The sequence below is a fragment of the Lotus japonicus genome, chromosome 2 (assembly GCF_012489685.1).
Source record: "Lotus japonicus ecotype B-129 chromosome 2, LjGifu_v1.2".
NCBI classification, from domain to species: Eukaryota; Viridiplantae; Streptophyta; class Magnoliopsida; order Fabales; family Fabaceae; genus Lotus; species Lotus japonicus.
In genome coordinates, this window is record NC_080042.1 from 29,652,433 (window position 1) to 29,678,024 (window position 25,592).

At 41.9% G+C, this 25,592-nt stretch overlaps 2 long non-coding RNA genes across 2 annotated transcripts; both read left to right on the forward strand.

The window, feature by feature from the left end:
* Positions 1-1,688: 1,688 nt before the first annotated feature.
* Positions 1,689-4,777, forward strand: LOC130735333 (uncharacterized). The gene is made up of 3 exons (XR_009018396.1): positions 1,689-2,066; positions 2,845-2,967; positions 4,277-4,777. It is a non-coding gene; the product is annotated as an uncharacterized LOC130735333 (long non-coding RNA).
* Positions 4,778-8,995: 4,218 nt separating this feature from the next.
* On the forward strand, positions 8,996-11,953 carry LOC130735334 (uncharacterized). The gene is made up of 3 exons (XR_009018397.1): positions 8,996-9,285; positions 10,061-10,183; positions 11,501-11,953. It is a non-coding gene; the product is annotated as an uncharacterized LOC130735334 (long non-coding RNA).
* Positions 11,954-25,592: the final 13,639 nt, after the last annotated feature.

Consider the following 25,592-nt stretch of genomic DNA (forward strand, 5'->3'; position numbering starts at 1 on the left):
AACTTCATTGAAGTTTTCAAGAGATCTTGATGAGTTGAGTTTGGAAGAACTCATAAGCATGTTGAAGAGTCATGAGTTAGATAGTGCAGAGCATCAGTGTAAGACCTGGATTTACAGAGCAAGTTTAATTTCCGACTCACACTTAGAATCAGTGTAAGCGTGACAAGAGTTTGCTGTTTGGGAAAGATTAATGAAGACGAAAGTTCATGAATTGCTTGAGGAATGTTTCATGGTTGTTTTAGGAGTTAGTGCGAGTCGTCTGCACACCTGCTTTATGGCGAGATTGTCCAGGATAGGCTAATTTCGCTTTTAAAGCAACGTTTAAGTGAGATTTCAAATCCTTGGAAAAATTAAAAAGTTCTCTTTATTTTTCCTTCGACCAGTGTTTCATTTCGGAACCCTGGACTGTACGCACGAATGAAGACTTTTTCTATTCGGAGATTTTAACGAAGTTTCCGTCCGCGTTGCCAGATTTGTTTCGATGTTTCCAATCTTTCTTCAGAACGAAGTTTTGTCGTCTGACCATCACAGCAAAAAGTAGTTTTTCGGGACAGATTAACTTACACCGCTTTTGGGAATTTAGAGATCGTTTTTCCCAAATGTTAGAGATTTGTTTTGAGTTCTGGAATTTTGTCGCCAGAATCTCTCTTAGAATTCATCGGTGAACGTGCTGCAAAAATCGGAATCGCGAAATTTTCATTTTCCCGCGATTTCACCTTCCTATAAATAGTTAAAAATTCAAAATATCTTCACATTTTCTACTCTTGAGGCCGCGAGTTTAAGGGGAGAAGAGGAGAGAAAGATTTTCGCCGAAACTTGACCGATCTTCGCACAGTTCGTTCCTACTTCAAGGTATCGAGGTAACTAGCTTGATTCTTACCTCTGATCACTGTTTCTACTGCGTTTCTTTAGCTGTTTCTGTGCTCAAAGTTTCGAGCTTTTCGTAAAACTATCCATTTTTCTTGATTTTTCGCTTGGGGTATCTTCTGTACGTGCCCAAGAGCCTAGAACACTCGCCGATATTCGCCGATTTTGATCAAGTTGTCAAGGATCTGAAAAACTGATTCACAACCCTTTTTGCGCACATTTCGAAAATTTAATGTCGAAAAGTCGCAATCCGACTTTGTAAGACCTGGATTTGCAGAACAAGTTAATTTCCGACTCACGCGTAGAATCAGTGAAAGCGTGACAGGAGTTTTCTATTCGGGACTTCTAACGAAGTTTCCGTCCGCGTTGCCAGATTTGTTTCGAGGTTTCCAATCTTTCTTCAGAAGGAAGTTTTCTCATCCGACATCAATTGCAAAAAGTAGTTTTGCGGTATATTTTGAAGCAGACTGCGTTCAAGCCATTTTCTCACTTAAATGAACCCGATGCAAGTATCGCCCTTTCTTGGATCGATACTTAGATTAATTGCATAATATGACTACGTCATATTTGTTCTAATTGTCTAACAGTTATTCTTTAGCTCAGTTTTTACTCATTTTCTTGTCGATGGATCGTTTTATTTTGCCCAAAGTGATCCAAATTTATATTTTATCATTTCATAGAGTTCCTCTTAATTTTTGGGATAATAATATATCACCCCTATATTTTTCTCTTAACTCTATAAGTTAAATCATTCGGTGTCTAAATCAATTCGTACTAATTTTAAAATATCTTCTCCCTAAATATCTAAACCATCCGTCCTTATCCTCCCTCACTCACGTTCTCTCTCTCAGAAGCATCACCACCAGACTTCAATATTTATTCATTTCCTTTCTTCCATACTTTTACTTTCCTTTTCTCCTTCACGTTTTTCTTCCCCTGGCAGCAACAAACCGACGCACACCACCTTCTTTTCCTCTTTCTTTCTCATTTTCTTTCTTCTTCTACAGATCACATTTTTCTTCTTCTTCTTTTCCACTTCTTTTATTCTTCTTTTTCTTCTTCCTTCATGAAACAATAACCACCATGCTAATTTCTTCTCCTCACATTCCAGCACCCAAAACGCACATAATGGTCCCTCTTCCCTCCCTCACGTGATTTCTCTCTTGTGCAGCACCATGTCTTCATCTTCCTATTCTATGGTAAAGTCTCTTCTCCTTTTATCATGTTTTTAATGGGTAAAGTTGAGTTTTAATTTGTTATGCTTTTAAAAAAAAAAATGACTTCCATCCAAAGTGCTTTTACAAATGTTATTCCCCATCATCGCATCTATGGATTTCACCATTTAATTTTCTTAAAAGTTGTTTTTTTTTTAGTTAAGTGATTTTGGGATTTTAAGAGCTTTAATTTAAGTCTTGATTAGTTGTGTTTAAATGTTAAAAATGGATTTAGAAGTGATTTGGGGAAAAAGGAAAATTTATACATATTTATGTAGTCGTGGCCGAGCCTATGGCATGTGTTTTGGGTTTGGAAAATCAATTCTGAAACTTGTTTTGTTTAGTGAGAATCATAAGTTAAGTTTGAGGACTAAAAGTTTATTGTGGGAAAACTTTAGGATTAAAGCACAAGAGGCTGAGAAGTTTTCGGTTAAACCGGAGTTTTAAAAGTCTTGGGGTTTGTTTGATAAATTTATTAAAGATTGAGGGTTGAAAAAGAACTTACTTTTATGTGAGGACCTTTTTGTGATTATGTGCTTATCAAGGGACTAGGGTTAAATTATTTAAAAGTTGAGGAGTTGTTTGCGAAATGTGTTTTTTAAGGACATTTCTTTAAAGCACAAATATTTTATCTTTGGACTTTAGTCCTTGAAACATAAAGTTTGTGCATTTAGCTTAAGTGAGCTAGAATGATTGGCTAAGTTTGTTCTGGAACTTTAGATGTGACTTTAGAGGCTAAGGTTTAGTATGTGAACTTGTGAAGGGTACGAAGGACGGAAGCGCTTGACGACGAAGCCAAAGAACAAACGAAAGTGAGCCAACACGGGAAAGCAAAGATATGATTGGATTTGATTTGAGTCGCAACTTAGTAAGGAAAGCGCCTAAGGTTAGGGCAACTTACTAATAGCTATGATTGCATGATAGGCGTCGATAAATTCGACTTATGCTTTATCTGATGTTGATTATGATGATGAGTTGATGTTATGATGTTTTTCCATAACTTGTGATATTGTTGGATTGTGCGTTTTGACGCGACTTCGGAGTGGAGATTCATTGATCTGGTGATCTTTGATATTTCGGGTTGGATGAACAACCCTAGGCAAGTTCAAATGTGGGGTTTGAGACTTAGCCATTCGTTGGGATTCGTTTGAATACTTAGACTTTCCCCGGGAAACTTCTTTTGGAGGGTTTTTCGGAAAACTTAGAATGATTAGAATTTCGAAAACTAGAGACTTTGGGAGACTTAGACTTTGAGAAATAAACTCATAACCTGACTAATCCAATTCGAACCGTTTTTACTAAACGAATAATTATAGGGAACCTAACGGAGAAAATGATTGCGAAAGACGGGGAAAAGTCGACTTTTGTTGTGGGTTTGGAGAGTTATTGGAATTGGGAAAGCCACTGAGGTGAGCTACGGTGATGATTGAAAGTCACCGAGTACTCTAGTACTCTTGGGGTTTGTTATTCGAGTTGTGTTGTATTGACCGACACTAACTCTGGGTTTTGGGTGTTGGGGTTGTGTTGTATTGACCGACACTAACTCCGAGTCGTGTTGTATTGACCGACACTGACTCTGGCTTTGATTTTGGGTTTTGTTATTGGAGTTGTGTTGTATTGACCGACACTAACTCCGAGTTGTGTTGTATTGACCGACACTAACTCTTGGGTTTGTTTTGAGTTTGGGTTTGAGCTAAACACTTATGTGGTGAGGACGATTCGATGTTTGGCTAACCATATTGCATCAATCGGGTGAATAACGGGAATGGTTCACCTGTGCATCTCATGGTGAATAACGGGAATGGTTCACCACTGCATTAATGATGAATAACGGGAATGGTTCATCATACGGTGAATAACGGGAATGGTTCACCAAGGATGAATAACGGGAATGGTTCATCCATAGTGAAGAACGGGAATGCTTCACTTGTGGCGAACGGGAACGCGTCACAATCCGGATCACATTCATTGCATTTCACGCATACTTCACTCTGACTGGAATTGTGTGCTGTTTGATTTATTGAAGCATTGTTAGAGCCAATAACATGCTAGGATTATTTATATATATATATTTCAACATATATATCTATACCCCATATCACATGTTGAATGTATATCTACTTATTTCCGTGAGTTGACCCTAGCGCCTTGGCTTTGGTTTCATGTTTGTGTTTGGGCGGTCGGCTTGCTGCCAGACGTCGACGGTGGATTGGGTTTCGATGGTCTCTTCCTCGGGGGGGATCAGGTTTGAGCTGGTTGATCGACATGCCCCCACCGCTTGGGTGATCGATCTTGTGGGTCATCAGGCGACGCACCGGGGAAGGGTCATGGAGGACCGGACTGACGAGCGTGGACGTCTGACGAAAGGAGTTCTACGACGCATGGAGCTGAGCTTCAACTTGCCGACTTCAGTTCGCTGTGGACTCGGTACCGGGAGGGTAGGTTTAGGCATGCGTCATATTTTGTGTAGAGCTCTGATTCGTTTTGCTTTGGGACAGGGTAGGTTCCCGACGCATGACTTTTTGTGTGGCTCTCTTACTGAGGGATCACAGTGAGTCAGTCGGACCATAGGGGTCTTTGCTTAGGCCATTCTGAGGCCGACTTTCTTTTGGATGACTGTACTTGTGGTACTTTTACTCACACTTCGGGATCTGTATATATTTGCCTGCGGGCACACTACTTTGGAGTCACTGCGAGTGCGCGTGACGTAGGAGTGCAGCTGAGGCTGTACATGTTTAAATTTGATGTATATTGGTTAGTTTAGTGGTTGGGTTATGTCTTTATTTTCTATTGCTTTATTTAAAAGGAATCAATCGAAAAAAAATTACCTGTTTTCCGCGTAGAGTTTATTTTTGGTTACTAAAGTGGCACCCGGAAATTGGGGTGTTACATTGTGGTATCAGAGCTTAGTCGAGTCTTTTGGGAGTCTTTGGGGAATAGGTCTTCTGTGCTAGGTTGTGTGACTCTGCAAAGAGTGAAAATTGATTTTCTGCAGAGCGATTTTCGCTCTAATGGTTTGAGTTACTACTTAGACTAAGATCTTATGATTATTATCCCTAGTAGGACCTTATTCGAAGTTGCTCGTGATTTAACTATAGAAGTTACACGAGGTCTAGAATAGCACGCTGAGCTAGGAAGTTGTTTTACCGACGCGTTGATAAGGAGGCTAGGATCTCAGGGACATTCCTTATGGGTACGATACGTAGGATTTTAGGGCGTTTAGTTTTGAAGCGGAGTCGTTAGAGGATCTTTCGGCAAAGGGATTCATTCGACCAAGTGTTTCACCGTGGGGAGCGCCAGTGCTTTTAGTCAAGAAGAAAGACGGAAGGTCGAGATTGTGTGTGGACTATCGACAACTGAACAAGGTGACGATCAAGAACAGATACCCGTTGCCAAGGATAGATGACTTGATGGATCAATTACGAGGGGCTGCTGTATTTTCCAAGATAGACTTGAAGTCAGGCTATCATCAGATCAGAGTGAAGACTGAGGATATACCGAAGACTGCATTCAGAACATGTTACGGACACTACGAGTACTTAGTGATGCCGTTTGGAGTGGCAAATGCACCTGCTGTTTTCATGGATTGCATGAACCGCATCTTTCATGAGTTCTTAGATCGGTTTGTGGTGGTGTTTATTGATGATATACTGATCTATTCGAAGGACGCGAAGGAACATGAAGGACATTTGCGCCAAGTTTTACAAGTGTTGAGAGAGAAAAAGCTGTATGCGAACCCTTCCAAGTGTGAATTCTGGCTGGAGGAAGTCAATTTCTTAGGCCATGTTATCTCAAAGGAAGGCATAGCTGTGGATCCAGCGAAAGTGGAGACTGTTTTGGCTTGGGAGCAACCGAAGACAGTGACAGAAATCAGAAGCTTTGTGGGTTTGGCTGGATATTATAGACGCTTCATTGAGGGATTTGCCAAGATTGTTGGACCTTTGCCTCAATTGACGAGGACGGATCAACCTTTTGCATGGACTGAGGCGTGTGAATCAAGTTTTCAGACACTGAAGGAACGATTAACGACGTCACCTGTGCTTATTTTGCCACAACCGGAGGAACCTTATGAGGTCTACTGTGATGCTTCGTATCAAGGCTTGGGATGTGTGTTGATGCAACATCGAAAAGTGGTGGCTTATGCTTCGAGCCAGTTGAAGACTCACGAGAGGAACTACCCGACTCAAGATTTGGAGTTAGCTGCCATTGTGTTTTCGCTAAAAATCTGGAGGCATTATCTCTATGGTTGTACTTTCACGATATTTAGCGATCACAAGAGTCTTAAATACTTGTTTGATCAGAAGGAGCTGAACATGAGGCAACGAAGATGGATGGAGTTTAACAAAGACTATGAGTTTACGTTGCAATACCACCCTGGGAAGGCAAATGTAGTTGCTGATGCTTTGAGTAGGAAGATGCATGTCTTGTCAATGATAGTTAAAGAGCTAGAGTTACTGGATGTTAGGAATTCATTGGCCTTACTAGTGGGTTTTTCTGAATTTCCACCTTCAATGTATTAGGCCTGATCAACCTAATATTGAGGGGGTGATATTCAGAATCACAGCTGGTTATGGACTTTGATAGAAGGATGTGTAAGATGAATTTGAATTGATCGAGGATTAGTCGGAATTGAGAGGAAAGTTCGTGTTAAGTAATCGATTTTCCTTGGGAAGGAGTTGTAGCTTAAAGAAATGAATATTCATTTAAGAAGTGTTGGAGAGTTAAAGGATATTGGTGGTCCAAACTTAGTGAAGGTTTAGATTTTAAGCCAATTGATTTTATTTCAAACGTGTGAGACATGAAGCCTTGTCAGGTTCTGATCGAGAGACTAAGTGTTGCATTGATTGGAGGATGATCAAGTTACAGAAAGGAAAGTGTTAGCATCAAGATGAATACTTGAGGTTGTTATATTTGAACAAGTTTCGTAGAGTCTAAGAGTCCATGAGACTTTGTTATGGATTTTGATGATGCATATTAGGGTTAACAAGTGAATTTTACTAAAGTTGAATGAGAATCCTAGGGCTAAGGTTGACCTAGTGAGCTGAGATTCATGTACACATAAGAGATTTAATGGTGTTAGCGGTTACGATAGCAGATAAATCTCAGAATGTTGAAGGATCGGATGATAAAATGGCTAGTTCAGTCCCTTGAGGTATAGTTATGATTTAATCTTCTAGAGGATAAGTCTCGATTTGTGCGAAGTGTTAGGGATTTCAGTAACTGTAAATAGGTTTGTGTGAGGGAAGTTTTGAGGAAGAAGCCGATAATAATGGATTGTTAGATATTAAGAGGAGGATTATCTTATAAGTTGTGGATAAATTGATGTTGAAGGGGATAAGATTAGGGAAGGACAAGAAATAAGGACATAAGTCGAGCTTTAAGTCGAATAGTGACTAAGTAGATGTTTGATTTCTTGGTGTGTGTAAAGATAGTTACGAAGTTAGAGGTGTTTTAATGGACTATTGGTTTCCAAGGGGATGATTCGTCTAGGAGTTATCGAACGGACAAGTGGAGTTTTGGACTGTAGATGAAGATCACGAGGACAAGTTGAGTATTTACTTTGAAATGACAGAGAGGCACCGAGTTTAAGAAGAATTTCGGACGACCGAAAGTAAAGAAGCAAGTGGCTAAGATTGTGCGACTGCACGGAGTGCCAACCGGTATCATTTCAAGCAGAGATCCGACGCAAGTGATCGAGCCAGACGACATGAAGTTGAATGATGGTTTGTCTTTTGAGACGCCGACAGTTAGCAGTGGGGATAGAAGAGTGAAACAGTTAAGGGGAAAACAGATTGCTTAAGAAAAGGTTATGAGGAACAATGAGACGGGCAATACTACATGGGAATTGGAAGACAAGATCAGGGAACTGTATTCCGGACTTTTCGCAGAACTCTGAGTTTCGAGGACGAAACTTTCTTTTTGGAGGGGAGTATTGTAAGACCTAGATTTGCAGAACAAGTTAATTTCCGACTCACGCGTAGAATCAGTGTAAGCGTGACAGGAGTTTGTTGTTTGAGAAAGATCAATGAAGAAGAAAGTTCAGGAATTGTTTGAGGAATGTTGCGTAGTCGCTGTAGGAATTAGTGCGAGTCGTCTGCACACCTGCCTTATGGTGAGCGTGTCCAGAATAGGCTAATTTCGCTTTTAGAGCAACGTATTAAATGATATTTCGAATCCTTGGAAAATTTAAAGGTTCTCTTTATTTTTCCTTCGACCAGCGTTTCATTTCGGAACCCTGGACTGTACGCACGAGAGTATTCACTTTTCGGAAGTCCGACGACGCTAATTTCTTTGCTTCGAAACCCTAGATTCGAGCGATGGATGAAGACTTTTTCTATTCGGGACTTCTAACGAAGTTTCCGTCCGTGTTACCAGATTTGTTTCGACGTTTCTAATCTTTCTTCAGAAGGAAGTTTTCTCATCCGACATCAATTGCAAAAAGTAGTTTTGCGGTATATTTTGAAGCATACTGCGTTCAAGCCATTTTCTCACTTAAATGAACCCGATGCAAGTATCGCCCTTTCTTGGATCGATACTTAGATTAATTGCATAATATGACAATGTCATATTTGTTCTAATTGTCTAACAGTTATTCTTTAGCTCAGTTTTTACTCATTTTCTTGTCGATGGATCGTTTTATTTTGCCCAAAGTGATCCAAATTTATATTTTATCATTTCATAGAGTTCCTCTTAATTTTTGGGATAATAATATATCACCCCTATATTTTTCTCTTAACTCTATGAGTTAAATCATTCGGTGTCTAAATCAATTCGTACTAGTTTTAAAATATCTCTCCCTAAATATCTAAACCATCCGTCCTTCTCCTCCCTCACTCACGTTATCTCTCTCAGAAGCATCACCACCAGACTTCAATATTTATTCATTTCCTTTCTTCCATACTTTTACTTTCCTTTTCTCCTTCACGTTTTTCTTCCCCTGGCAGCAACAAACCGACGCACACCACCTTCTTTTCCTCTTTCTTTCTTTCTCATTTTCTTTCTTCTTCTACAGATCACATTTTTCTTCTTCTTCTTTTCCACTTCTTTTATTCTTCTTTTTCTTCTTCCTTCATCAAACAATAACCACCATGCTAATTTCTTCTCCTCACATTCCAGCACCCAAAACGCACATAATGGTCCCTCTTCCCTCCCTCGCGTGATTTCTCTCTTGTGCAGCACCATGTCTTCATCTTCCTATTCTATGGTAAAGTCTCTTCTCCTTTTATCATGTTTTTAATGGGTAAAGTTGAGTTTTGATTTGTTATGCTTTTAAAAAAAAAATGACTTCCATCCAAAGTGCTTTTACAAATGTTATTCCCCATCATCGCATCTATGGATTTCACCATTTAATTTTCTTAAAAGTTGTTTTTTTTAGTTAAGTGATTTTGGGATTTTAAGAGCTTTAATTTAAGTCTTGATTAGTTGTGTTTAAATGTTAAAAATGGATTTAGAAGTGATTTGGGGAAAAAGGAAAATTTATACATATTTATGTAGTCGTGGCCGAGCCTATGGCATGTGTTTTGGGTTTGGAAAATCAATTCTGAAACTTGTTTTGTTTAGTGAGAATCATAAGTTAAGTTTGAGGACTAAAAGTTTATTGTGGGAAAACTTTAGGATTAAAGCACAAGAGGCTGAGAAGTTTTGGGTTAAACTGAAGTTTTATAAGTCTTGGGGTTTGTTTGATAAATTTATTAAAGATTGAGGGTTGAAAAAGAACTTACTTTTATGTGAGGACCTTTTTGTGATTATGTGCTTATCAAGGGACTAGGGTTAAATTATTTAAAAGTTGAGGAGTTGTTTGCGAAATGTGTTTTTTAAGGACATTTCTTTAAAACACAAATATTTTATCTTTGGACTTTAGTCCTTGAAACATAAAGTTTGTGCATTTTGCCTAAGTGAGCTAGAATGATTGGCTAAGTTTGTTCTGGAACTTTAGATTTGACTTTAGAGGCTAAGGTTTAGTATGTGAACTTGTGAAGGGTACGAAGGACGGAAGCGCTTGACGACGAAGCCAAAGAACAAACGAAAGTGAGCCAACACGGGAAAGCAAAGATATGATTGGATTTGATTTGAGTCGCAACTTAGTAAGGAAAGCGCCTAAGGTTAGGGCAACTTACTAATAGCTATGATTGCATGATAGGCGTCGATAAATTCCACTTATGCTTTATCTGATGTTGATTATGATGATGAGTTGATGTTATGATGTTTTTCCATAACTTGTGATATTGTGATATTGTTGGATTGTGCGTTTTGACGCGACTTCGGAGTGGAGATTCATTGATCTGGTGATCTTTGATATTTCAGGTTGGATGAACAACCCTAGGCAAGTTCAAATGTGGGGTTTGAGACTTAGCCATTCGTTGGGATTCGTTTGAATACTTAGACTTTCCCCGGGAAACTTCTTTTGGAGGGTTTTTCGGAAAACTTAGAATGATTAGAATTTCGAAAACTAGAGACATTGGGAGACTTAGACTTTGAGAAATAAACTCATAACCTGACTAATCCAATTCGAACCGTTTTTACTAAAAGAATAATTATAGGGAACCTAACGGAGAAAATGATTGCGAAAGACGGGGAAAAGTCGACTTTTGTTGTGGGTTTGGAGAGTTATTGGAATTGGGAAAGCCACTGAGGTGAGCTACGGTGATGATTGAAAGTCACCGAGTACTCTAGTACTCTTGGGGTTTGTTATTCGAGTTGTGTTGTATTAACCGACACTAACTCTGGGTTTTGGGTGTTGGGGTTGTGTTGTATTGACCGACACTAACTCCGAGTCGTGTTGTATTGACCGACACTGACTCTGGCTTTGATTTTGGGTTTTGTTATTGGAGTTGTGTTGTATTGACCGACACTGACTCCGAGTTGTGTTGTATTGACCGACACTAACTCTTGGGTTGTTTTGAGTTTGGGTTTGAGCTAAACACTTATGTGGTGAGGACGATTCGATGTTTGGCTAACCATATTGCATCAATCGGGTGAATAACGGGAATGGTTCACCTGTGCATCTCATGGTGAATGACGGGAATGGTTCACCACTGCATTAATGATGAATAACGGGAATGGTTCATCATACGGTGAATAACGGGAATGGTTCACCAAGGATGAATAACGGGAATGGTTCATCCATACTGAAGAACGGGAATGCTTCACTTGTGGCGAACGGGAACGCGTCACAATCCGGATCACATTCATTGCATTTCACGCATACATTCACTCTGACTGGAATTGTGTGCTGTTTGATTTATTGAAGCATTGTTAGAGCCAATAACATGCTAGGATTATTTATATATATATATTTCAACATATATATCTATACCCCATATCACATGTTGAATGTATATCTACTTATTTCCGTGAGTTGACCCTAGCGCATTGGCTTTGGTTTCATGTTTGTGTTTGGGCGGTCGGCCTGCTGCCAGACGTCGACGGTGGATTGGGTTTCGATGGTCTCTTCCTCGGGGGGGGGATCAGGTTTGAGCTGGTTGATCGACATGCCCCCACCGCTTGGGTGATCGATCTTGTGGGTCATCAGGCGACGCACCGGGGAAGGGTCATGGAGGACCGGACTGACGAGCGTGGACGTCTGACGAAAGGAGTTCTACGACGCATGGAGCTGAGCTTCAACTTGCCGACTTCAGTTCGCTGTGGACTCGGCATGCGTCATATTTTGTGTAGAGCTCTGATTCGTTTTGCTTTGGGACAGGGTAGGTTCCCGACGCATGACTTTTTGTGTGGCTCTCTTACTGAGGGATCACAGTGAGTCAGTCGGACCATAGGGGTCTTTGCTTAGGCCATTCTGAGGCCGACTTTCTTTTGGATGACTGTACTTGTGGTACTTTTACTCACACTTCGGAATCTGTATATATTTGCCTGCGGGCACACTACTTTGGAGTCACTGCGAGTGCGCGTGACGTAGGAGTGCAGCTGAGGCTGTACATGTTTAAATTTGATGTATATTGGTTAGTTTAGTGGTTGGGTTATGTCTTTATTTTCTATTGCTATATTTAAAAGGAATCAATCGAAAAAAAATTACCTGTTTTCCGCGTAGAGTTTATTTTTGGTTACTAAAGTGGCACCCGGAAATCGGGGTGTTACAGACTTCGTGCCTTTAGGATTAGCTGTGACAAATGTCGTTAGGAACATCGCTGTAAAATTTGTTTTCCGAAGTGTTAACTTTGAGGTTTTGGGCTTTTATTTTGGACCAAAACGCCCCTGTATAGCCGTATTTCGATCCGATTGTCCGAAAATTTTTCCGACAGTTTCTTTGCCTTAGTTTTACCCTAAAACTACCTTGTAAACAGATTAGATCGAAGAAAAAGAGCCGGAGCTCTTTTCTCTATATGGCCGAGAGCTTAGTCAAGGGGAGGGGTTTCGTTTTCGAAAACTTGTCGTTTCGTACCCGATTGTTGTATTCTGAAGCTTCGATGCTTTGTCTATCGTTAATGAGTTGTATTGTGATCGAGCTAATCGATTTTGTTTGGATTTCTGCTTTGTTTTCTCCGAGGTTCAGTTGAAGAACTTTGGGTTTCTCAGAGCGATTGTGTGAAGGGAACTTAGACCACGAGGCTGGAGCAACTCGAGGTTAGGGCAACTTACTATTAGCTAAGACTGCATGATAGGCGTCGATAAATTCGACTTATACTTTACTTTGATGTTGCTTATGATGATGAACTAATGTTATGATGTTTTCCATAACTTATGATATTGAGATGTTATTGAATTGTGCGTTTTGACGCGACTTCGGAGTGGGGAATCATGGAACTGGTGATAGTTGATATTTCGGGTTGGGGAAACAACCCTATGCAAGTCCAAACATGGGGTTTGAGACTTAGCCATTCGTTGGTATACTTAGACTTTCCCCGGGAATTTCTTTTGGCGGGTTTTTGGAAAACTTAGAATGGATAGAATTTTGAAAACTAGAGACTTTGAGAAATAAACTCATAACTTGACTTGTAAGGCCCAAGTTTTAACGCTTTGGATAAGTGAATAAAATAAAAGAGTTTATTTGATTAAGATAAATTTGTGAAGGAAAAAGGTTCAGGAAAAGTCCAAGAATTATCGAAAAACCGATAAGAGTTATAGCACGACTAACATACGCTTAATCCTAGGTCAAAGGTATTAGTGAATAGTTAATTTACGCTTTAGGACACGATGGAAACTAATTCCAAAAATCCTCAGAGAAATGTTAGAACTTCTCTTTTCCGTCCTTAAACAATTATTTCGATGCGAAATCCTGGAAAGTACGAACGTCAAATTCCAATTCTCGGAAGTTTGCCGAAACGGAATCCCTGATAGTTCGAGAAAACCTAAGATCGACAGACGATGAAGACTTTTTCTATTCGGAGCTGCAAAAGAAGATTCCACCCGCGTTCTCCTATTTCTCTCATCATTCCTAATCTTTCTTCAGAAGGAAGTTTTCTCATCCGACGATCACTGCAAAAAGTAGTTTTTCGGGATAATCCGACTTACACCGACTTATGCCGATTTTGGATCTTTTGGTTTAATTCCAAGAATCCTGTTTTGAGTTCTAGAATTCTGTCGCCAGAACCTATCTTAGAATGCGCAGAGGAACGCGCAGGAAAAATCGGAATCGCAAAAAAATCTTTTTTCCGTTTTTTCCAAAACCTATAAATAGCTTGAAAATTAGATTTTTTGCAAAAAAATACCCATTTCCCCTCCCCAAACCCGCGAGCACCTAGAGAGAGAGAGAGATCCGGATCTTCGTCGTTTCTTGCCCGTTTGCTTCACCGATCGTCACTAATCGAAGACCTCGAGGTAGGTAAACTATACTCTCCTTCGAATCGTCGTTTCTGTCCACTTCTCCTACGACTTTCTGAGTTCAAAATTTTGAGGTTTTTGAAAAACTGTTCAAATACGCTGATTTCAGTGTCTAAACTTCTTCCCTGCATGCTCCTGAGCGTGTTCTGCGGATTAGATTTTGTCAAATGTCGACGAAATGCCGCCGGGATCAATTTCTACCTTAAATACCCATTTTTCGGCAAAGTCGCAACCTTTACGCTCTAATCTATCGACTTGGCTTAGTGCTAGTAGGATTTGTCGTCATAAACGTCGTTGTGGACGTCCCCATCCAATTTGTTTTTCAAAAATCCAATTTTGAAATTTTGAGCTAAAAATAATGACCAAACTACCCCTATATCAGTTTTCGATCCGAAAATTTTTCCGAGCCTAGAACCGTCTTAGTTACGGCTTATGTTAACCTAGGAACCAAGTTTGATCGAAGAAAAATCGACCCTCCCAATTAAAGGAAGTGGCCGAGAGCTATATCAAGGGGGGGGAGAATCCGATTTTTCGAAAACTTGTCTTAACGCGTTAGATTGTCGTACCACGGAGGTAGAAGTGTACCGTGTAACCCTAGGACTCTTTGATTGCTGAGTTTCTGACTCTTGGTGTTGATTTCTGTGATTTTTGCTTAAGGTTCGTTTGAGGAGATTCCCAGAGATCAAGGAGAAGAGCTTGAAGAACATTTTGAGGAAGAAGCTGGAAGACCCACCGGTGAGGGCTACTCTCTGAATTACTAGATAATGCTTTAGGGGTCGACAAATTCGACTTGATTTATGTGTTATGCACTAAATTGCTAAATGTCTGAATTGTTCTCTGAGGCTTCGGCCGACCTTGCTGAGTATTTGATGCCATGATATTGTGTGCTAAATGATTCACATGCTACGTGCTACATGGTTAACTTAGGATGTGTTGGAATATGTTGTTTATGCTTTTGACTGAGCTGTTTTATTTATGCTATTCCACTTATACATGAGATTCTGAGGAGTGAGGATTACGGGCAGGTCATGCCAAATTTTTATGAGATTTTGAGAGAGTTTTAAAGGACGAACGGAGTTCGGACCTTGTTATGTTTTAATGGATCGAGACCTTCTCAGGGTATTATTTGAGATTGTGGGATCTCTGAAAACTCTTAGGAAGTATTATAAGATTAAAATGAAAACTATTTTATCACGGAAAACTCATAAGACATTAATCAATTTCTAAATCCTTTGAACAATAATAATACCCTTAGATAAGAGCTTAGAGCCCGAATATTAGTTTGGGAAATATGAGAAGTGTCGTCGAGTCCACGTTTTGAGGAAATATACAAGTCTTCGAGTATGTTGAAAACTCTTTTGCTCGATGAGCAGTTTAATGTTTGGCTATCTAAAGTTTAGCCGGAGACTATGAGTTTCCAAGTACTTCGGTACCTTTTCGCTCGATGAGCAGTTTATTGATTGGCTATCTAAAGTTTAGCCGGGAACCATGAGTTCCAAAGTATCTTCTTCTTCTTTTGATTAATTCATTTTTGTCGCAGAATCGACATTTGCCTTAGGGTATTTTTTTTTTAGAGACTTTAAGTTACTTAGAACACGTGGCGACGTGTCGGGTGAGGTCGGAGACGTTGTTTGGCTAATCACTTGCATTCATGCACTCATTTTGAGGTTAATACACGGCGTGATACCGGACCTCGGTGGATTCCAAAATGGTCATAAGACCCGGATTTCCATATTTAGGACACTACGGTGGTCCTCAGTAGCAGACGGAATGGCAGACCTACGGGTTCACTGCTGATCTGACTACTTTTGTGTGGTGTAAGAGACACGCGAGCAGGAAGGTACCCACCGTGGCTGGTGTTAGGGCCGCCTCGTTGATGTCCATCCTTCTTCCGGAATGCATTTTGTTACCCAGCATTGCATTTCATGCAACATACATGCTGACTTAGTTGCTGAGTGTGATTGGTACCTGTTTATCATATTTGAGGCATGCTATTTGTTATTATGATTTCTTATATTCATTATGATACTTGCAACCCTAGGAAGTCATCCCTAAGATTATAAGCCTGAGAGGCAAATATTTATTATCCTATATTATATCTGGTTTTATTATTTATATAATTCTTTGGAGTTGACCCTCGCGTCTGCTGTGTGTGTTTGGGCGGACTACGCCATTTGTCAGATGAGTATGGCGGATTGGTTTACGATGGTCAGCCCCTCGGGGGGGACCAGGTACGAGATGCTTGATCAGGACGACCCAGGTGCATGGGTGGTCGACCCCATAGGCCACCGTGCGACCTACACCGGTCGGATCATGGAGGACCGTGTTGACCGATTCGGACGCTTGACGGAGGGGGTGATGAGGAGGCACATAGTGAGCTTCAACCTGCCTCCAGGTGTACACTGTGGACCCGGCTTGGGAGGACCTCCACCGCCACCATCCCCTTCGGATGATGAGGACCCCTCTGAGGAGGTGCCAGTAGGTGGGGCTTCGACGGAGTCTAGTCCGTCTACTGCTGCTGCTGTCGTCGCGGATCTCGTTCCGGGCCCCGAGCCCGAGAGGCCAGTGCAGGAGCGCATTAGGGTGGACAGAGAGGGCAGTGTTGAGTATGTCGACTTAGTCGTCCTGGATGCAGATTCGGATGACGACCGCGCTAGCATGTAGGATCGAGTGCTAGTGTGGGCTCCTCGGATAGGGATTAGTGTAGGAGTAGTGTCGATGCTCTGACCGTCATGCTTCAGTTTTGGGGACAGGGTAGTTTCCTACCGGTAGCTTTTTGTGTGGTTTCCTATGGAGATCACAGAGAGCTGGTTGGATTTAGGGGGTCTTTTCTTAGGCCTCTGGGCCAACTTGTTCTCAGATTTTGAGGTTTAGTGTTGCGGACACAGTATTTTTACCTTGGACTGTACATATTGCCTTCGGGCGTTACTCTCTTTCTGTCACCCGTCACTGGAGGTTACTCGTGACGTGGTTGTATTTAGCGAGGCATGTATATATAGTTGTATAGTAGTTTCTTTTATCTTTTGTTGGGAAGTTTATTGCTTTCTGTCTTTAGTTATATTGTCGAAAAAAAATAATTCACGTTTTTTTTCCGCTTAAGTATTTCTTTTGGTTACTAAAGTGACGCCACCGAAATCGGGGTGTTACATTGTGGTATCAGAGCTTAGTCGAGTCTTTTGGGAGTCTTGGGGAATAGGTCTTCTGTGCTAGGTTGTGTGACTCTGCAAAGAGTAAAAATTGATTGTCTGCCAAGCGATTTTTCGCTTAGAATTGTTTGAAGTTATTGCTTAATCATATTGTATATTTATATTAGATGCTATCTTATGATGAGCACTAACTGTTTGTTAATTTAGCAGAACATGGTGAACGCTAACCAACTAGCTGAGATGATGGCCACTATGGCCCAAGCTGTGACTGCACAGGCAAACGATAATGCTATGAGGCGTGCTGCTGAGGAGGCACGTGATCAGCACCAACGCCAGAGGGAAGTGACAATGGACCAGAACAGAGGCCTGAATGATTTCAGGAGACAGGATCCACCTAAGTTCTCGGGGGGTACTGACCCGGACAAAGCGGATCTCTGGATCCAGGAGATTGAAAAGATCTTCGGTGTATTACAGACTGCTGAGGGGGCCAAGGTGGGAATGGCAACCTTTCTACTGTTGGGTGATGCTGAGTACTGGTGGAGAGGCGCCAGAGGAATGATGGAAGCAAACAACTTGGAAGTGAATTGGGTTTCGTTTCGTGCTGCTTTTCTGGAGAAGTATTTTCCAGATAGTGCTCGGGACGAGCGTGAGTCGCAATTCCTGACACTTCGTCAGGGTAGCATGACCATCCCGGAATATGCTGCCAAGCTGGAATCGTTGGCCAAGCACTTTCGATTCTTCCGCAATGGGGTCGATGAACCCTACATGTGCAAGCGCTTTGTGAATGGGCTGAGGCCCGATATTGAAGACTCGGTGAAACCGTTGGGAATCACTCGTTTTCAGACTTTGGTTGAGAAAGCCACTGAGGTGGAGATAATGAAGAACAGGAGACTGAACCGTGTTGGAACAGGAGGGCCGATGAGGTCGGGCTCTCAAAATTTTCAAGGCAGAGGGAGATTTCAGAGCAGGAGGCCGTATCAACGTCCTGCAGGTAGAGGAATTGCTTCAGGATCTTATAGGCCCATGGTGGGTACTGCTGGAGGTTCTAGAGGTCAGACTGTGAACAGGGAGATGACCTGTTACAGATGTGGGCAGCCTGGGCACTATGCCAATGCTTGTACTGACATGAGGCCCAAATGCTTTAACTGTAACAAGTTGGGGCATACTGCTGCTCAATGCAGAGCACCCAAGACAGAACCAGCTGTTAACACTGCTCGTGGGAAGCGTCCTGCTGCCAGGGCAAGAGTCTACACCATGGATGGTGAAGAAGCTGAAGGGGTTGATGGTCTGATCAGGGGAGACTGCGAGATTGACGGTAATCTCCTAACTGTACTTTTCGATTCCGGAGCAACGCACTCTTTTATCTCTAGGGAATGTGCTGCTAGATTAAAACTTCCCGTTACTGCTTTGAGTTTCGATCTTATAGTTACCACACCTGCCAAAACTCTGCTTGCCAATACTGCATGCATGTATTGCCCAGTAACCTATAGAGATCGAGTTTACCATGCTAACCTAGTGTGCCTAACTCTCAAGAACCTAGATGTTATCCTAGGGATGGACTAGTTGTCCCACTATCATTGTCTTCTGGACTGCAGCCGAAAGAGAGTGGTATTTCCCGACTCGGATCTTTCCGAGTATTTATTCGCCAATCAGATCAGCGTCTCTCTGAATGAAGGATCTCAAGAGTATCCAGTTTTGTTAAGCTTGGAGAGTAAAGGGAATTCGGAAGTGAGTAATATTCCAGTTGTGAGGGACTTCGCGGATGTTTTTCCTGGCGATGTACCTGGTTTGCCGCCTGTACGCGACATTGAATTTGCTATTGACATCGTACCGGGAACAGGACCGATTTCGATTGCACCATATCGGATGGCACCTGCGGAATTGGTGGAGTTGAAGTCTCAACTTGAGGATCTTCTGTCGAAGGGATTCATCCGACCAAGCGTTTCACCTTGGGGAGCACCCGTCTTATTGGTGAAAAAGAAGGATGGGAAATCTAGACTTTGTGTCGACTATCGACAACTGAACAAAGTGACCGTCAAGAATAGGTATCCGCTACCTAGAATTGATGATTTGATGGATCAACTACGAGGAGCTGCGATATTCTCAAAGATAGACCTGAAGTCGGGTTACCATCAGATCAGAGTAAAGACTGAGGATATCCAGAAGACGGCATTCCGGACTCGTTATGGACACTATGAGTATCTAGTGATGCCATTTGGGGTGACAAACGCACCTGCTATCTTCATGGATTACATGAACAGGACATTCCATCCGTTCTTGGATCGATTCGTCGTGGTGTTTATCGACGACATTCTGATCTACTCAAAGAACGCTGAAGATCATGAAGGGCACTTGCGTCAGGTTTTACAAGTGTTGAGAGAGACAAAGCTGTACGCCAACCCTTCTAAGTGTGAATTTTGGCTCGAAGAGGTAAAATTCTTGGGCCATGTGATCTCTAAAGAAGGTATAGCTGTGGATCCAGCAAAGGTAGAGACGGTGTTGTCATGGGAACGACCAAAGACCGTGACTGAGATCAGGAGTTTTGTCGGTTTGGCGGGATACTATCGTCGCTTCATTGAGAATTTCGCCAAGATCGTTGGACCCTTGACTCAACTTACGAGAAAGGATCAACCTTTTGCATGGACCGAAGCGTGCGAAACTAGCTTTCAGACAATGAAGGAACGTTTGACGACGTCACCTGTACTCGTCTTACCGCAACCAGAGGAACCGTATGAAGTGTACTGTGATGCTTCGCATCAAGGTTTGGGATGTGTGCTGATGCAGCATCGGAAGGTGGTGGCTTATGCTTCACGACAACTGAAGACTCATGAGAAGAACTATCCGACTCATGACTTAGAACTTGCTGCCATTGTGTTTTCGTTGAAGATCTGGAGACATCACTTATATGGATGCAATTTCACCATATTTAGTGATCACAAGAGCTTGAAGTACTTGTTCGACCAGAAGGAGTTGAACATGAGACAACGACGTTGGATGGAGTTTCTCAAGGATTACGATTTTACCTTACATTACCATCCTGGAAAAGCTAATGTTGTTGCTGATGCATTGAGCAGGAAGATGCATATCTCGTCAATGATGGTGAAGGAGCTGCAACTGCTGGAACAATTCCGAGATTTGAGTTTGGACGTAAGAGTATCCGAGGGAGAACTGAGGTTCGGGATGATCAGGATTACCAATGGATTGATGGAAGAAATCCGAGACCAACAGTTACAAGATGAATTTTTACTCGGAAAAAGGAATTTGGTAATTCAGGGTAAGGACCCGGAATTCAAGGTAGGAAGTGACAATATCCTACGGTGTAAGGGTAGAGTTTGCGTACCTAACAACCCTGACTTAAGGAGGTTGATAATGGACGAAGGTCACAAAAGTAAGTTGAGCATTCACCCTGGAATGAAAAAGATGCATCAGGACTTGAAGGTGAATTTTGGGTGGCCAGGAATGAAAAGACAAGTGGCAGAATATGTAGCTGCATGTTTAACCTGTCAAAAGGCGAAGGTGGAACATCAGAAATCTGCGGGTATGCTACAAAGCTTGGATGTACCTCAATGGAAATGGGATAGCATATCGATGGATTTTGTCGTGGCATTACCAAGAACTCAAAAAGGATATGATTCGATTTGGGTAGTCGTGGATCGATTGACTAAGTCGGCTCATTTCATACCTGTGAGAACTACGTACAACGTGGATAAGCTATCAGAGATTTATATAGCTGAGATTGTGCGACTTCATGGAGTGCCAACAAGTATCGTTTCCGATAGAGACCCGAAGTTTACTTCACATTTGTGGGGAGCTCTTCATGAGGCTTTGGGAACGAGGCTGAGATTAAGTTCTGCTTATCATCCACAGACTGATGGGCAAACTGAGAGAACTATCCAATCATTGGAGGATTTGCTACGAGCTTGCGTGTTAGACAACAAGGGCAGTTGGGATACCCTATTGCCACTGATTGAATTCACATATAACAACAGTTTTCATACGACCATAGGTATGGCACTGTATGAGGCATTGTATGGCCGCAAGTGTAGAACACCTTTATGTTGGTATCAAGATGGAGAGAATTTGTTAGTAGGACCGGAACTTCTGCAACAGACGACTGAGAAGATTAAACAGATCAGAGAGAAGATGAAGGCTTCTCAGAGTAGACAGAAGAGCTATGCAGATCAAAGGCGCAGAACCGTGGAATTTGAAGAAGGAGATCATGTGTTTCTGCGAGTTACTCAGACTACAGGAGTTGGTCGAGCAATCAAGTCAAGAAAGCTTACGCCAAAGTTCATTGGACCTTATCAGATTACTCGTCGTGTAGGACCGGTAGCTTATCAGATCGTACTACCGCCTTTTCTATCAAACATTCACGATGTATTCCATGTGTCACAACTGAGGAAGTATATTGCTGATCCGACACATGTTATCGAGCTGGATGACGTTGAGTTGAAGGATAACTTGTCTTTCGAAACACCGCCAATCAGCATTGGTGACACAAGGATAAAGCAGTTGAGGGGAAAAGAGATCGAATTAGTGAAGGTTATTTGGAACAAGGACACCGGCGATGCGACGTGGGAGCTGAAGGAAAAGATCAAGGAACAGTACCCAGAACTTTTTACTGAACCATAAGTTTCGAGGTCGAAACTTTCTTTTTGGAGGGTAGTAATGTAAGGCCCAAGTTTTAACGCTTTGGATAAGTGAATAAAATAAAAGAGTTTATTTGATTAAGATAAATTTGTGAAGGAAAAAGGTTCAGGAAAAGTCCAAGAATTATCGAAAAACCGATAAGAGTTATAGCACGACTAACATACGCTTAATCCTAAGTCAAAGGTATTAGTGAATAGTTAATTTACGCTTTAGAACACGATGGAAACTAATTCCAAAAATCCTCAGAGAAATGTTAGAACTTCTCTTTTCCGTCCTTAAACAATTATTTCGATGCGAAATCCTGGAAAGTACGAACGTCAAATTCCAATTCTCGGAAGTTTGCCGAAACGGAATCCCTGATAGTTCGAGAAAACCTAAGATCGACAGACGATGAAGACTTTTTCTATTCGGAGCTGCAAAAGAAGATTCCACCCGCGTTCTCCTATTTCTCTCATCATTCCTAATCTTTCTTCAGAAGGAAGTTTTCTCATCCGACGATCACTGCAAAAAGTAGTTTTTCGGGATAATCCGACTTACACCGACTTATGCCGATTTTGGATCTTTTGGTTTAATTCCAAGAATCCTATTTTGAGTTCTGGAATTCTTTCGCCAGAACCTATCTTAGAATGCGCAGAGGAACGCGCAGGAAAAATCGGAATCGCAAAAAAATCTTTTTTCCGTTTTTTCCAAAACCTATAAATAGCTTGAAAATTAGATTTTTTGCAAAAAAATACCCATTTCCCCTCTCCAAACCCGCGAGCACCTAGAGAGAGAGAGAGATCCGGATCTTCGTCGTTTCTTGCCCGTTTGCTTCACCGATCGTCACTAATCGAAGACCTCGAGGTAGGTAAACTATACTCTCCTTCGAATCGTCGTTTCTGTCCACTTCTCCTACGACTTTCTGAGTTCAAAATTTTGAGGTTTTTGAAAAACTGTTGAAATACGCTGATTTCAGTGTCTAAACTTCTTCCCTGCATGCTCTTGAGCGTGTTCTGCGGATTAGATTTTGTCGAATGTCGACGAAATGCCGCCGGGATCAATTTCTACCCTAAATACCCATTTTTCGGCAAAGTCGCAACCTTTACGCTCTAATCTATCGACTTGGCTTAGTGCTAGTAGGATTTGTCGTCATAAACGTCGTTGTGGACGTGCCCATCCAATTTGTTTTTCAAAAATCCAATTTTGAAATTTTGAGCTAAAAATAATGACCAAACTACCCCTATATCAGTTTTCGATCCGAAAATTTTTCCGAGCCTAGAACCGTCTTAGTTACGGCTTATGTTAACCTAGGAACCAAGTTTGATCGAAGAAAAATCGACCCTCCCAATTAAAGGAAGTGGCCGAGAGCTATATCAAGGGGGGGGAGAATCCGATTTTTCGAAAACTTGTCTTAACGCGTTAGATTGTCGTACCACGGAGGTAGTAGTGTACCGTGTAACCCTAGGACTCTTTGATTGCTGAGTTTCTGACTCTTGGTGTTGATTTCTGTGATTTTTGCTTAAGGTTCGTTTGAGGAGATTCCCAGAGATCAAGGAGAAGAGCTTGAAGAACATTTTGAGGAAGAAGCTGGAAGACCCACCGGTGAGGGCTACTCTCTAAATTACTAGATAATGCTTTAGGGGTCGACAAATTCGACTTGATTTATGTGTTATGCACTAAATTGCTAAATGTCTGAATTGTTCTCTGAGGCTTCGGCCGACCTTGCTGAGTATTTGATGCCATGATATTGTGTGCTAAATGATTCACATGCTACGTGCTACATGGTTAACTTAGGATGTGTTGGAATATGCTGTTTATGCTTTTGACTGAGCTGTTTTATTTATGCTATTCCACTTATACATGAGATTCTGAGGAGTGAGGATTACGGGCAGGTCATGCCAAATTTTTATGAGATTTTGAGAGAGTTTTAAAGGACGAACGGAGTTCGGACCTTGTTATGTTTTAATGGATCGAGACCTTCTCAGGGAATTATTTGAGATTGTGGGATCTCTGAAAACTCTTAGGAAGTATTATAAGATTAAAATGAAAACTATTTTATCACGGAAAACTCATAAGACATTAATCAATTTCTAAATCCTTTGAACAATAATAATACCCTTAGATAAGAGCTTAGAGCCTGAATATTAGTTTGGGAAATATGAGAAGTGTCGTCGAGTCCACGTTTTGAGGAAATATACAAGTCTTCGAGTATGTTGAAAACTCTTTTGCTCGATGAGCAGTTTAATGTTTGGCTATCTAAAGTTTAGCCGGAGACTATGAGTTTCCAAGTACTTCGGTACCTTTTCGCTCGATGAGCAGTTTATTGATTGGCTATCTAAAGTTTAGCCGGGAACCATGAGTTCCAAAGTATCTTCTTCTTCTTTTGATTAATTCATTTTTGTCGCAGAATCGACATTTGCCTTAGGGTATTTTTTTTTTAGAGACTTTAAGTTACTTAGAACACGTGGCGACGTGTCGGGTGAGGTCGGAGACGTTGTTTGGCTAATCACTTGCATTCATGCACTCATTTTGAGGTTAATACACGGCGTGATACCGGACCTCGGTGGATTCCAAAATGGTCATAAGACCCGGATTTCCATATTTAGGACACTACGGTGGTCGTCAGTAGCAGACGGAATGGCAGACCTACGGGTTCACTGCTGATCTGACTACTTTTGTGTGGTGTAAGAGACACGCGAGCAGGAAGGTACCCACCGTGGCTGGTGTTAGGGCCGCCTCGTTGATGTCCATCCTTCTTCCGGAATGCATTTTGTTACCCAGCATTGCATTTCATGCAACATACATGCTGACTTAGTTGCTGAGTGTGATTGGTACCTGTTTATCATATTTGAGGCATGCTATTTGTTATTATGATTTCTTATATTCATTATGATACTTGCAACCCTAGGAAGTCATCCCTAAGATTATAAGCCTGAGAGGCAAATATTTATTATCCTATATTATATCTGGTTTTATTATTTATATAATTCTTTGGAGTTGACCCTCGCGTCTGCTGTGTGTGTTTGGGCGGACTACGCCATTTGTCAGATGAGTATGGCGGATTGGTTTACGATGGTCAGCCCCTCGGGGGGGACCAGGTACGAGATGCTTGATCAGGACGACCCAGGTGCATGGGTGGTCGACCCCATAGGCCACCGTGCGACCTACACCGGTCGGATCATGGAGGACCGTGTTGACCGATTCGGACGCTTGACGGAGGGGGTGATGAGGAGGCACATAGTGAGCTTCAACCTGCCTCCAGGTGTACACTGTGGACCCGGCTTGGGAGGACCTCCACCGCCACCATCCCCTTCGGATGATGAGGACCCCTCTGAGGAGGTGCCAGTAGGTGGGGCTTCGACGGAGTCTAGTCCGTCTACTGCTGCTGCTGTCGTCGCGGATCTCGTTCCGGGCCCCGAGCCCGAGAGGCCAGTGCAGGAGCGCATTAGGGTGGACAGAGAGGGTAGTGTTGAGTATGTCGACTTAGTCGTCCTGGATGCAGATTCGGATGACGACCGCGCTAGCATGTAGGATCGAGTGCTAGTGTGGGCTCCTCAGATAGGGATTAGTGTAGGAGTAGTGTCGATGCTCTGACCGTCATGCTTCAGTTTTGGGGACAGGGTAGTTTCCTACCGGTAGCTTTTTGTGTGGTTTCCTATGGAGATCACAGAGAGCTGGTTGGATTTAGGGGGTCTTTTCTTAGGCCGCTGGGCCAACTTGTTCTCAGATTTTGAGGTTTAGTGTTGCGGACACAGTATTTTTACCTTGGACTGTACATATTGCCTTCGGGCGTTACTCTCTTTCTGTCACCCGTCACTGGAGGTTACTCGTGACGTGGTTGTATTTAGCGAGGCATGTATATATAGTTGTATAGTAGTTTCTTTTATCTTTTGTTGGGAAGTTTATTGCTTTCTGTCTTTAGTTATATTGTCGAAAAAAAATAATTCACGTTTTTTTT